Genomic DNA, 13,581 nt, shown 5'->3' on the forward strand with positions numbered 1-13,581 from the left:
GGAGGCTGAGGCAGGAGAATCCCTTGAACCTGGGAGGCAGAGGTTGCAGTGAGCCAAGATTGCGCCACTGCACTCCAGCCTGGGCGACAGAGCTACACTCTGTCTCAAAACCGAAAAAAAAAAAAAGTGGGAGGGGAAGGGGAGGATGTCCATTATGAAACTGGGGGGATGTTTATGAATTCTATTAGAATGGGGAATCTGGCATAGGTAAAAACTTAAACCTATGCTGTCTAATACAATTGTTGTTTGCCACATGGAGTTAAGTTTAAATTATTCAAGTGAAATGTAACTTAAAAATTCAGTTCTGTCACATGAGACACATTTCAAGTGCTCAATAGCCACATGCAGCCAGTGGCTATTATATTGGACCGCACAGGGGTAGAACATTCTCATCATTGCAGAAAATGCTTTCAGACAGGGCTGACATAGAAGATGCATCAGAGAAGAGGAAGGAGATGGACGGGTGGGTAGATGAGAGGGGCACATAAGGTAATTGCGACAGAATGAATGTTTATGTCTCTCCCAAATTCATATGTTAAAATTCTAATGCTTAATGTGATGGTATTAGTACGTGGGGCTTTGGAGAAGGGATTAGGTTTGAGGGTGGAGGCCTTATGAGTGAGATTAGTGCCCTTATGAAAGGGACCCCAGACAGCTCCCTTGTCCCTCTTGCTATGTGAAGACATGATAAGAAAACAGTCCTCTAAGAACCAGGAAGTGGGTGCTCACCAGGCTCTGATTCTGCCTGGTGCCTTGATCTTGGAATTCCCAGCCTACAATCTGTGAGAAATAAATGATTTTTGTTTAAGCTACCCGGACTATGGTATTTTCATTATAGCAGCCTAAACAGACAAAGATAGAAATGTTTACCAGGAAAAGGATGTGCTAGATGGATAAGGGAAAACAGGAGAGACAGGACACACGGACGTGATCCAGGGAAAGGTCTTGACTTGGGTTAGAGCTTGGATTCAAGGCATTGGCTGGCTGCGATAGAACCTTTGTGCATATTTTTAAAAACGGTGTCCCTCTGGGCAGAAGCATCCTGTGGTTTTGGCTGGTAGATAGTTCTTTGTGCAAAGAAAAAAAGTGTACTTTCCTCTAAACAATGGAGATGGTTAAAAGATCAGTGGTTGTTAGGGACTGGAGAAGGCAGGGAAGAAAAGGAGGATGAACAAGTGGAGCAAAGTGGAGTTTTAGCAATAGCAGCGAAGCTACTGTGTAAGATACCATAAGGGTGCATATATGTCATCACATGTTTGTCAAAACCCATAGAATGCACAACACAAAGGGTATACATAGTATACATAGTAATGAATACTAGGAACTTTAGTTCATACTAATCTATTAATATTGATTCATCAGTTGCAACAAATGTATCACACTAACATAAGATGTTAATAATAGGGGAGACTTGGAGTGGGGTGGATGGGGTGGGCAGGGGTATATGAAACTCTCTGTACTTTGTGCTCAGGTTTTTTGTAAACCTAAAACTGCTCTAAGAAATAAAGTCTAGTAATGAAAAATAGAAAGGGAACTATTTAACTATTTCTCATAAAATATTTTCAGGCACTCTGAAAGTCTTCATGTTCACATACGCAATGACATGACAATAAAACACACTAATCTGGTTTTAGCTGATAATCTAATGTAGTTATATGTGATTCTATCAATATCCAACGTGAAAAAAAAGCAAAAGAATGTACCTTCCTCCAGGTTTCCACAGAGCAGCTTCACTCATCTTGGTGAGCAGAGTGCAAGCTGGATTTTCCTACCCACTTGCTCTCCTCCTCAGGTGTCTGTCCAGCGCACAAACTGTACAACTGTACACAGTGACCATTTCTACTTTGGGTCTCTAAACAAGGGCTGGTATCCTTACAGTGCCTGAAGACTGAGGAGGACCGTCCCTGTAGGGTGCCAAGGATTGACTAGAGAAAGTCTGGGTGAGTGCAGATCACAGGAAAGCACACAAGAAACACTCTTTTGTAGCACAAAGAGGCAAGGTCAGAGCCCCGAAAACCCCTCACAACTGGTATTAAAGCAGAGTGGAAAGAAATCTAAAGGGACAGGTCCTTTAGATTTCAGGGGACATGGGACACAAAGCCAGGAAGGAAGGAAGCAAACCCCAGCAATACTGTACCTGGAGGGTGATGAATGAGTCGCAGAGGCTCCCTTTCTGAGCTGGGATTAGGAGTTGATAGCGGTCTTGCAAGTGCAGTTCTGCAGAGCAAAGGGCCCAGTGCCTTGCAGCAGAGACATGTTCTGGGAGAGAGGGTTAGGATTCGAGTAAGTCCACACTAGGAGGCTATATATACATGTGTGGCATTGCCCAGGGGCTGGAGGGAAAGAGGAGAAGGAAAATGCATCCCAACAATGACTGGAATGCATCAGCAGTGCAAAACAAAACTCTTGGGAAAACCAAATTGTGACTTGGATTGTGGTTCGAGGAACTAGTAATGGGATAAAAAGCTTTTGCCTCCAGGCCGGCAGCATGAGTCCAACCCCAGGTTAGGAGTTAGCAATGTGCTTCAGATGTCAGTGTGAAAGGAATCCATGGGGCCAATCTAACCTTCTAGTATTAGAGTAATCCTGAAAAGAACCACCTGCCACAATAGGTAATCTTAGCAGCCTACTTCATGAGATGACTGGGAAGGGAAGATGAATTGAGATACTGGCTCATTCTTAGCCACAGAGGGAGCCTCTTTAGAATAAGACTGGAGCAATATGGACAATTTCTACCACTCCTTTATATGCAGGCAAATGTTCCTCGAAGCTTGGCTCATGGACCAGTTGCACCCATACCACCCTGGGATGCTTATTAGCAATGCAAACTTCCCTGGGTCCACTCTAGACCAAGTGAATCTGCATCTTCAGGGATGGGATCTGGGAATCTGCATTTTAGATTCTTAAGTGATTCTTGTGTACACTGAAGTTTGAGGAATATTGAGGCAGCTCAGAGGTTCTCAAACTTCAGCATGCATGAGAATCACATCACTTACAGGGCTTGTTAGCTTACAGGCGCTTGGGCCCCACGTCCAGAGTTTCCAATTCACTATCTGGGATGAGGCTTGATAACTTACATTTCTAAAAAGTTTCCAGGTCATGCTGCTGGACTAGAGACCACACTTTGAGAACCACTGCTGTAAACAGAGCACTTTACCTGGCTCAGAAAGTGTAAAATCGCCCTTACCATTCATCTACATAATTCAGCTAGCTTCTACCATCCTGTTATATAGATGACTGACACCCACGACCTCTTTTTCACCTTGTTAGATAACTTCTAGTTTTAAATTGACAATATGAAAAAGGATTACACCTGAATCTTGTATATTGTTCTGGTTCCACATGTTTATATTATTATCAACACTGTCCTTTCCTCGTTTTTGGCGGTGACCTGTTCAACTTTGTGCTACCTTGGGCTTCAAAATGCAAAATCAGCTCCTTTCTTTGCTTGCATGTCATGCAAAAAAAAAAAAAAAAAAAAAATGCTTCCAAAGTAGAGGAACCTGAAAATATTCTGAAATTCAGAAGGTGTTATTTTGGGGAGCCTTTCTGGGACAGGATGTCCCCATCATCAGCTAGAGGAAGCCCAGCTTCTGATAAACAAAGTTTTGCCTTGCACAGATCAAAGGGAGCCATTTATTGAAGGAAGGGATGGAAGTATTTGATGAGGCCCTTCTGCAGACTCCCTGTAAACAGGATAAACCCTATCAATGAAAGCTTATACTGAGCCAGGCCACAGTCCCCAGGAACAATGGAGCAACAAGAACGCTGGGTGGTAAGGAAAGAGCCTTGGTCCAGACAAGATTGTTCTGCCAAGAGAATGGCTGTAAACAGGATTAGTTGTAATGAGATTATGAACTTAGGACCTGGAGGCCTGAACTGGAGAGTTCAGAGTTACATAAAGAAAAGACACAGAAGTAGCTCGTGGGGTGAGAGGATGCCAAAAGGACAAGGACTTTTCCTTCCTAGCATCCCTCTAGCCCAGAGGTGCTATCTCTCTGGGGAGGAAAAATTAGTCACTGTAATTGCACATATTGCTTGTGGGAGTAGACGAACTAGGGACTAAAGTACCAAAGTAGTGGACCTCAATTAGGGGATACTGGCAATGTCTGAAGACATTTTTGGTTGTCACAACTGGGTGAGGGAGTGCTACTAGCTTCCAAAGGCAGAGGCCAGGGATGCTGCTCAGTATCCTACAATGCACAGGATAGCCTTGCTTAACTAAGAAATATCCAGCCCCAAATGCAGAGGTTGAGAACCCCTGTGCTAGAGTGACAAAGAGGGAATCCAGCTAGGATGCTGGTAGATGACCAGCTGGAGACGGAGCATGGCAGTGGTGGGGAGGGAACGGACAAGTATTTCATGGGCTTAGTCTAGAGGGAAGTCATATTAGCAGTCCTCAGAAGGTGAAAGTTTGTTGTTGAGTGGGGGTGGATGGAGCAAGAAAGTTATTTATTTTGTGTGTAAAGCACATACAGTGCATAAAGACATAGACAGCATTTCTGGGGTATTAAAGTTTCACGGGGATTGGTGGGTTGCTTGGGAAAATAATGTCTAAAAAGGCTCCTTAGGAGGTGATAATGAAAAAAAAAAAAGGTTGAGAAACACTTATTAGACTCTAGAAATTCACTCACTTTCCTCAGCTGCATCCAGGATTCATGTATTTTTTTTCTAAGAAACATATCTATGGCAGTGACTCCATGGCTAAGACTGGTTTCTTATTGCCTTCAGGATAAAATAGAAATATCCTTGTATTTTAAGGCACACTTTTTTTTTTTTTAAATAGAGAGAGTCTTGCTCTGTTGCCCGGGCTGGAGTACAATGGTGCAATCTTGGTGCACTGCAACCTGTCCCTCCCGGGTTCAAGCATTTCTCCCACCTCAGCCTCCCAAGTAGCTGGAATTACAGGCATGCACCACCATGCCTGGCTAATTTTTGTATTTTTGTAGAGATGGGGTTTCACCCTGTTGGCCAGGCTTGTCTTGAACGCCTGACCTTAGGTGATCTGCCTGCCTCGGCCTCCCAAAAGGCACACTTTCAATATGGCTCCTGCCACATTCTACCTAACATCCCTAGTGTCAGCCATAGTGAATCACTGATAGCTGTTCCCAACCCACTGAGCTTTTTCTCTGCAGGCCTACATCACCCCCTCTTGCCCCTTCCCCTGACATCCCTCAAGTGGCTAACTGCTACTCATTCTCAGCTCCTCCACGATGTCTGCCCTAAATTCCTCAACACTGGGCTGCTTGCCCCTTTTCTGCACTTCGCCTAGCATAGGATGTATCGTACTCCTATTGCAGCGTTGTTCCCACTTTGCTATAATAATTTACTTCCTTGTCCATAAGGAACTCTTAGGCAGGTGTCTATGCCTAGCACAATACCTGGTGCATACTGAAACCTCAATAAATACTGGTTAAAACCGTAAGATAATTTGCACTCATTATCTCCTTTCATCCACTTTACCTTCTTTGAGATAGCTATGATTATTCTTATCTTGTAGAAAAGTGCATGGATTTCTCAGATGACAAATGGGTATAACCTTCTTCCATGCCCTCTTCTGGGTCCTAAACATTATTTAGACCTATGGCCAGGAAAGAGAATGAGCAGGCTTCCCCCAGGAGCTGTGTTACCAGTAGAAAGAGCATAACTTAGAAATGAGTCACAGAAAAAACAAAGAGTAAAGACAGAAAGTGAGTCAGGGATAAGGGTTTTATAAATACAAGGGTTTCCCATTCTGACATCTATAGCCTAAACCAAAGGCAGCACCTAGCTCTCCAGGAAACAGTTAGAAACCCATTGCCTTAAAGTCCTAGAGCTAAGACATGCATTTTCAATAGAGTGACCCCAAGTCGGACTTTCTGGCACCATTACTGAAAGGGTCACTGGCTCAGTCACAGAATCCATAGGTATGATAATAGTTGAGATGGAAGTCCTCAGGGTGCAGTTTGAAGCATAGACCTTGAGAACCTGGAGATCAGTGGGAAGGTCAGGATCCAAGGCACAGTTTGGGAGTCATCATTAGTACATAGGGCCTATGTTACAGGTGGTCTTTGAAGCTGTGAGAGTGAATGAAATTAGAGAGGGATAAAAGTGTGGAGTGGAAACAGGCCTGGTATAGAAAGTGCCAAATAATCTCTCGATGTCTTGCATTTTCAGTTAATTTTTAATCTATAACTTATCTTCTCCATTAGTTTACAGACTCCTTGGTGTTGGGGACAGCTTTAGATACTTTACAAAAATTTTAAAGATGCTTAAGCATTTAGTTAACAAATTAATTAAACCTTTTCCCTTCATCATTAAACTTCTGGAAATAGCTATAAACCAAAAATAAAATTCTAAGCCTTCTGACCATCCGAATGGACCCATCCTCTCAGTAAGGGCATTCCAAAGTTAACCTGAAAAGCTAGTTCAGGCCATGATGGGAAGGGAGGGTCAGACATGCCTCATTGTACCTTCCTCCCTTTTAGAAATATACTGATAGAACAGACTCTTGAAGTCTGATAAGAAATATTTTTACAATCTATTCTCTCTGAAGCTTGCTACCTGTGGGCTTCATCTGCATGATAAAACCTTGGTCTCCACAATCCCTTATCTTAACCTAGACATTCCTAAGTCTTTAGACAATAACTTAACTCTTTCAACCAATTGCCAATCAGAAAATCTTCTTCTAATCTACCTATGACCTGGAAGCCCCCTGCTTCCAGTTGTCCCACCTTTCCAGACTGAACAAATGTACATCTTATGTGTATTTGATTGATGTTTCATCATGCTTCCCTAAAATGTATAAAACCAAGCTGTACCCCAAGCACCTTGGACACATATTCTCAGGATCTTCTGAGGGCTGTATTATGGGCCATTGGTCATACATATCTGGCTCAGAATAAATGTCTTCAAATACTCTACAGAATCTGACTCTTCGTTACCACAGCTTTCCTTTTGTCTTTACCTCCTTTAGTTTTAACTATTTGGGTTCTGCCAGCATCACAGGACTGAAATGTCTCTTTAGCAAGTTGTCTGTAACTTCTGCATTGCCAAATCTACTGGCCTATTCTCAGGTCACCTTCCACAATCTCTAGCATTCAGCACTACTAGTTCCCCTCATTCACTGAACAGTTGCCATCCTTGTCTTTCATATCACTGTGTTCTCTTGGTTCTTTCTCAGACTTCTTTGCTGAATATTACTTTCAGCTTCCGTTCCTGGCTCCTTTTCCTCTCTTAGTCCCCTAAAAGAAGATTATTGTTCAAATTTCTCTTTGTCCTTCTCCTCTCCTTTTTCAGGTTCTACCTTGACAGTCTCATCCACGGTCTCAGTTACAGCTTCTAGCATGATGACTCAAGCCCTGATGTCTTTCCTGATCATTTTGGACCTGATTCTCTGAAACTGGGGGAGGAAGCTGAATGCTGGGCCACTTTTTAACAATGTGGCCAGCAGCCCTGGGTTGATACTAGAAGCAAACATTAGTCTAGTAAACTACACAAGGACAAAGGTAGAACAGGACACACAGGGGTAACACTGACCTCAGTGGGTGTTGCGGACTGAATGCTTGTGTTCTGCTCAAAATTCATATGTTGAAACCCTGTCCTCTAATGTAATGGTGGTAGGAAGTGGGGTCTTTGTGAGGTATTTAGGATTAGATGAGGTTACAAGATGGAGCCTTTATGCATGGGATTAGTGTCCTTAAAGAGAGTCCTGAGAGAGCTTGCTTCCTCTTTCTGCCATATGAGGACACAGTGAGAATACTGTTGTCTATGAACCAGAAAGCAAGCCCTCCCTAGACACCTTATCTGCTGACACCTTGATCTTGGCCTTCCCAACCCCTAGAACTATGAGAAATAAAATGTCTGTTGCTTAAGCCATCCAGTCTGTGGTGTTTGGTTATAGCAGCCTGAACTGGCTACAACAAGGGTCAGTCAGTCAGGACACAAACTTGAAGGACTGGAGCAAAGATGGGAAGAGAAAGAGATACCAGGTGCAGGTGGGTCTGCTGTCAGTTCAGGATTTCTCTCCTGGACCCTGAGTTCCCGCCATGGCATAGCTCTTACCTGGGTTCGTGCACTCCTTATAGGGTCAGGAACGGTACATATGTACTGATTTCCAGACCACATTTCCATGAGGCCTTGCCAGATCCTTCCACTGGGACCTCCTGTCTCCTTCCTCCAAGCTCACTTGACATTTGTTCTCTAGGGTTCTGCATTTGGCTCACATCTTTGCATTTCCTTTTTCACTTTGCTGGGTGATCTCATCCACTCCCATGGCTTGAGATACTATTTTTAGGCTGACAACTCCCAAATATGTATCTCTAGCCTAAACTCCAGACCTGTAACTCTACCTATAAATTAAATAAGAACCTAAAAATCAATATACCCCCAACTGAAGCTATTCTCTTCTACCCAGACTGACTCTGTTCTGTCCCCTGTGTTCTCACTGCTGGATAACACCAATGCCCATCCAAGCTAGAAACCACTGCATCATCCTTGCCTCGTCCATGCCTTATCCACCTTTCTCCGTGTGTGAGTCAATTTGCCTCTTAATCATCTGTCAATTTATTCACATTTTCCTTCTCCACTGCCAATTTCTTGGCTACTCTTCATTTTTCACCTGAATATTCCAGTCGTTTATCAACCAGTCACTTGTGTCCAGTTTCACAACCTCCCAATCAGTCCTCCAATGCCATTATACAATTTTCTTTAAAGTAGGAAGCTGATGATGTTACTCCACAGTTCAATGACTTCTCATTGTCTCCTACCAGATACAATCTAGACACAATTCTTGGCACACCCTCCTCCTTCTCCATGTAGACTTATTTACAGACAATTTCCTAGTAGTACTTCATACCTTAGGTACAAATAGTGTCAGTCTGCATAATTGACCATGCTGTTTCGCAACTCCACACCCTAGCGCATGTGTACCCACTACCTGGAATGCCCCTTCCCTTTATTCTGGTGGATTAAGTCGTTCAAGCCCCAGTCCCTACATCATCTTCTCTTTGAGGCCGTCTCTGACCTTTCCTTTTTTCTCTATGCTCCTCTTCTCTTACATCCATTATATATACCTGTTTTCCAGCACTAGTGGGCTAAATTCTAATTCCTTGCTTAGGTTTTTATCTTCCTGTCTAAATTCTGAGTTCTTCAAGGACAAGTGCCTTATCTCATGATTTCACTTCCCTCTGCAGCTAGCACAATGCTTCTAAAACTGTTTTCCTTGGATTACTAGTCTTACTGTTACTGGTAGTTAGACAGGCATGAGTGGAGCAGGAAAGGGATCTTCTCCCCACACCCACAAGGAATATCAGGTGATGGTTCGACAACTATCACACTGACTCTCTCAGGAAGAGACAAGCTCCTGCTGATCCACAGCTGTTAACGTTAAAGTGTTAATTGAATGCAGACACCTGGGAAAAGCAACGTCCTGGGAATATGCATTAAGAGACAAAATGGAGTATGACCTTCCAGGGGCACACCACTGGAGAAGGGGAAGAAAGCCTCAGATGTACATGCCTACAACTTCCTAAACACACTGCGCATGCTCAATTCCCAAGGGTAAGGCAGGCACTGTGCATGCGGGCCACCCACCCTAAAGAAAGAATCACCCTAAGGGAAAAAGGTACAAGATGGCAGCCTATAAAGTCCCAGGGTCAAGGTTGAACACTGCACTTGTTCTCCAAATCACCCACTGGATCTCTTCCACGTGTTCTTTCCTTTTTTTCCTATTCTAAAGCATTTTTAATAAACTTCCATTTCTACTTTGAAACTTGCCTTGGTCTCTTTTCCTGCCTTATGCCCCTCAGCTGAATTCTTCTGAAGAGGTAAGAATTGAGGTTACCGTAGACCTGTACGGATTTGCCACTGGTAACCGAGATACCTTCCACCAGTCACATTGTGAATTATTTTAAAAGGTATTCTTGAAATGAGAATCTGTGGTCAAATAAGTTTTGGAAAAACTGCATATTCACAATACTTATGAGCTCAGAGAAGTCTTTCAGCAGAAACCTGTTCGATCTGGTTTAACTCTGTTCCTTCCAAACCCAAGGTCAGGGAAAGATGCTGAAGCAGATCCTTACAACACATGTGCAAGGAGCAAAGGTAGAGACGTGCCCAGACAAAGGGTGATGTGGGAAAACAGAGAAGGGACTGCCCCAGGGTCCACGGGTTCCGGAAGCATTTTTTGGAAAAAATTATCTCCATTGCTCACAAGAAGATAATGGTCAATTAAACCCTCAGAAAGAAAACTTCCTAGTATTCTAATGCCTCCAGGGACTAAACTTCAGAATTGAATACAACTATCCAAAGGTTTTATTATCCAGGAAGGTCAAGTCTTCCAGGATGTTTTCTTCTCTTATTCATTCCTGTGGTCAGACTCAACTTTGAACTGGTCTACTCCACAGATGAACCACATCCTTCAACTCACTTAACAGCATCTATTATCCTATTGTTGCTTATATTTTTCTGGTTATGTCCTAATGATCTCCAGCCACAATACTGGAGAGCAGCCACTGGTCATTTACACTGTCATCTCATGGACTCTATGAGGCCCAAGCCCATAGTGAGACTCAACAAATGTTTATTGAATGCAGCAAACACAAGCATAATCTAATACTTCCTATTTGCCTTGAGGTGGCAGAGATGCAAATGTGGTGAACCAGAGCCTGAACTTGGGCATTTGGCGCTCCTGTGGAGCATTTTCTGCAGTGGCTGAGGCTGAGGGGGGCAGAACTTTTCTTCACTGTTTCTGTCTAGAAAAAAGGAATTTAACTAGTCCTACTGAACTCCCAGACCTGTGGAGAGGAGAAAGGGGCAGCATCTCTGTCTTGGATATCCAGCACATTCCCCCAGAGACAGCCATTTGTTCTGTAAGGACCAAAAGGTATCCAGACAAGTCTCAATCAATTTAGAAAGTTTATTTTGCCAAGGCCGGGCGTGGTAGCTCACACCTGTAATCCCAGAACTTTGGAAGGCTGAGGTAGGCGGATCACCTGAGGTCAGGAGTTCGAGACCAGCCTGGCCAACATAGTGAAACCCCATCTCTACTAAAAATACAAAAATTAGCTGGTTGTGGGCACCTGTAGTCTCAGCTACCTGGGAGGCTGAGGCAGGAGAATCGCTTGAACCTGGGAGGCAGAGGTTGCAGTGAGCTGAGATCGCGCCATTGCACTCCAGCCTGGGCGACAAAGCAAGACTCTGTCCCCAACACACACAAAAAGAAAAAGTTTATTTTGCCAAGATGAAGGACACTCCATGACACAGCCCCAGGAGGTCTTGACAACATGTGCCTAAGGTGGCGGTGTACAGCTTGCTTTATACAGTTTAGGGAGACAGGAGACATCACTCAATGCATGTAAGATTTATATTGGTTTGATTTGGAAGGGCAAGACAACTCAAAGGGAGAGGGGCAGCTTCCAGGTCATAGGTAAATTTAAGCATATTCTGCCTGGCGATTGGTTGAAAGAGTTACTCTCAGTATTATTATCAGTAGAAAGGAATGTCTGGGTTATGATAAGGGGTTGTGGAGACCAAGGTTTTATCATGCTGATGAAGCCTTCAAGTAGCAGGCTTTCTAGAGAATAGACTACAAAGGTTTCTTGTCAGACTTTAGGTTTATGTTGATGTTAACGCTGGAGGGGTACAATGAGGCATGTCTGGCCCCCACTTCATGTCATGGCCTGAACAGTCTTTCAGGTTAAATTTTAGAGGGCCCTGGGGTGTGAGGAAGATGTTGAGTTTTATTTTTGGTTTACAGTTTTACAGACACTGGGCTATATTTCCAGTTTTGCATAGAGGAGGGCACCACAAGAGCAAGCACTGTGTTCAGTGCACAGACTGGAATCCTTGCTTCACTACTTGCTCGCTTTGTGATTCTAGGCAAATTGCTTGACCTCTCTGTGCCTAAGTTTTCTCATCTGTAAAATGGGGGGTGATAATCACAGTACCCCTTCCTCCTAGGATTCTTATGAAAATTAAATGAGTTGCTATTCATGTAGAATTTAGAAGCAAGTGCTACTTAAGTGTGTGAAAGGAAAATAAATTTTAGGACCCCCAAATCACTAAGCCAAAGGAAAAACCCGAGCTGGGAATGGCTTAGAGCAAACCCGCCTCTCGTTCTATCCCTAAAAAAGATATCTGCTAAGATAAAACAAGCTACATACCTTCCTCACAAGCAAATTTCCTGTGGACAAAGGACAGACAGAACTCAAAGTCATCCCTCTGCTCATGGAGGTAAATGCATAGCTGATTGTTTCCTTTGGAAAGGCTAATCAGAAATTCAAAAGATTGCAACCGTTTGTCTCTTACCAACCCGTGACCTGGAATCCCTCTCCTCGCTTGGAGTTGTCCTGCCTTTCCAGACAGAACCAATGTACATGTTACATATATTGATTGATGTCTCATATCTCCCTAAAATGTATAAAACCCAGATATGCCCCAACCACCTTGGGCACCTGTCGTCAGGACCTCCTGAGGCTGTGTCATGGGTATGCGTCCTTAACTCCAGCAAAATAAACTTCCTAAATTGACTGAGACCTGTCTCAGATATTTGGAGTTCACAAGTCTTTGTGAAATCAATCAATCAATCAATCAATATTAATTGCTATGTTGGGGCAGATCCAGAATGAGACCATGGATAATGTATTAGCCTGTTCTTGCGTTGCTATAAAGATGTGCCTGTGATGGAAATTTATGAGAGAGGTTTAATTGGCTCGCCATGGCTCTGCAGGCTGTACAGAAAACAGTGTCAGCATCTGCTCAGCTTCAGGAGGCCTCAGGGAGCTTTTACTCATGGCAGAAGGTGAAACGGGGGCAGCCATATCACATAGAGAAAGCAGGACTGAGAGAGAGAGAGAGAGAGAAAGAGAGAGAGAAATAGAGAGAAAGAGAGAGAGAGAAAGAGAAAGAGAGAGAAAGAAGGAGAGAGAGAGACAGAGAGACAGAGAAGGTTCCACACACTTTTAAATGACCAGATCTAGCCAGGAACTCATTATCACAAAAACAGCACCAAGCCATGACCCAAACACCTCCCACCAGACCCTACCTCCAGCATCAGGGATTACAATTCAACAGGAGATTTGGATGGGATCAAATATCCAACTCTATCAGACAATTACCTGCGAGCACAAATTATCTATATTGCTGGCACGTACTATTTAAAAATAGTAATAAGAGCTGCTTCTTTCATATCTGATTGCATCCTAAAAATTAACTGGAAAGTGGGCATTATTTCCATGTTTTATTGAGTAAACAGCCTCAGAGGTTAACAGGCTCAGTTGCACATTAGGTGATAGAGCTAGGTTCCAAATTCATGCCTGTCCCACTGCCAAGCCCAATACCTTTCCCTCAAGGACACTTTTTTTTTTTTTTACCCCCATAGGGAAAGTTTGGTTTAGAGGCAACCCAGTACATCCCCATGACTTACTGATTGGGAAGTGGCTCATAAACCACTTACATCACACAATTCATATCATATCCAAACTGTATGTTCAGAATTAATTAGTATTTATTATAAAAGTTAAACTGATATGCAACATTTGTTTTTAAAGATAAAACAATATTAACAGCAAGTCTCTTTCCTTCTTTTTTTTTTTTTTTTTT

General features: G+C 43.2%; 1 protein-coding gene and 1 long non-coding RNA gene across 2 annotated transcripts in view; one reads left to right on the plus strand and one right to left on the minus strand.

Moving 5' to 3' along the window:
• LIFR (leukemia inhibitory factor receptor alpha) overlaps window positions 1-2,280 on the minus strand; it is a 115,470-nt gene extending 113,190 nt beyond the window's left edge. The window contains exon 1 of the mRNA XM_011944392.1: window positions 2,138-2,280. The gene's annotated coding sequence lies outside the window, so the exon portion shown is untranslated. The remainder of the gene's footprint in view (window positions 1-2,137) is intronic.
• The window catches only part of LOC105513511, a 109,807-nt gene that overhangs the window by 36,689 nt on the left and 59,537 nt on the right, over window positions 1-13,581 (plus strand). The window contains exon 2 of the long non-coding RNA XR_001002038.1: window positions 1,793-1,940. This is a non-coding gene — a long non-coding RNA (uncharacterized LOC105513511). The remainder of the gene's footprint in view (window positions 1-1,792; window positions 1,941-13,581) is intronic.

Source organism: Colobus angolensis, unplaced genomic scaffold (assembly GCF_000951035.1).
Source record: "Colobus angolensis palliatus isolate OR3802 unplaced genomic scaffold, Cang.pa_1.0 Scaffold230, whole genome shotgun sequence".
NCBI classification, from domain to species: Eukaryota; Metazoa; Chordata; class Mammalia; order Primates; family Cercopithecidae; genus Colobus; species Colobus angolensis.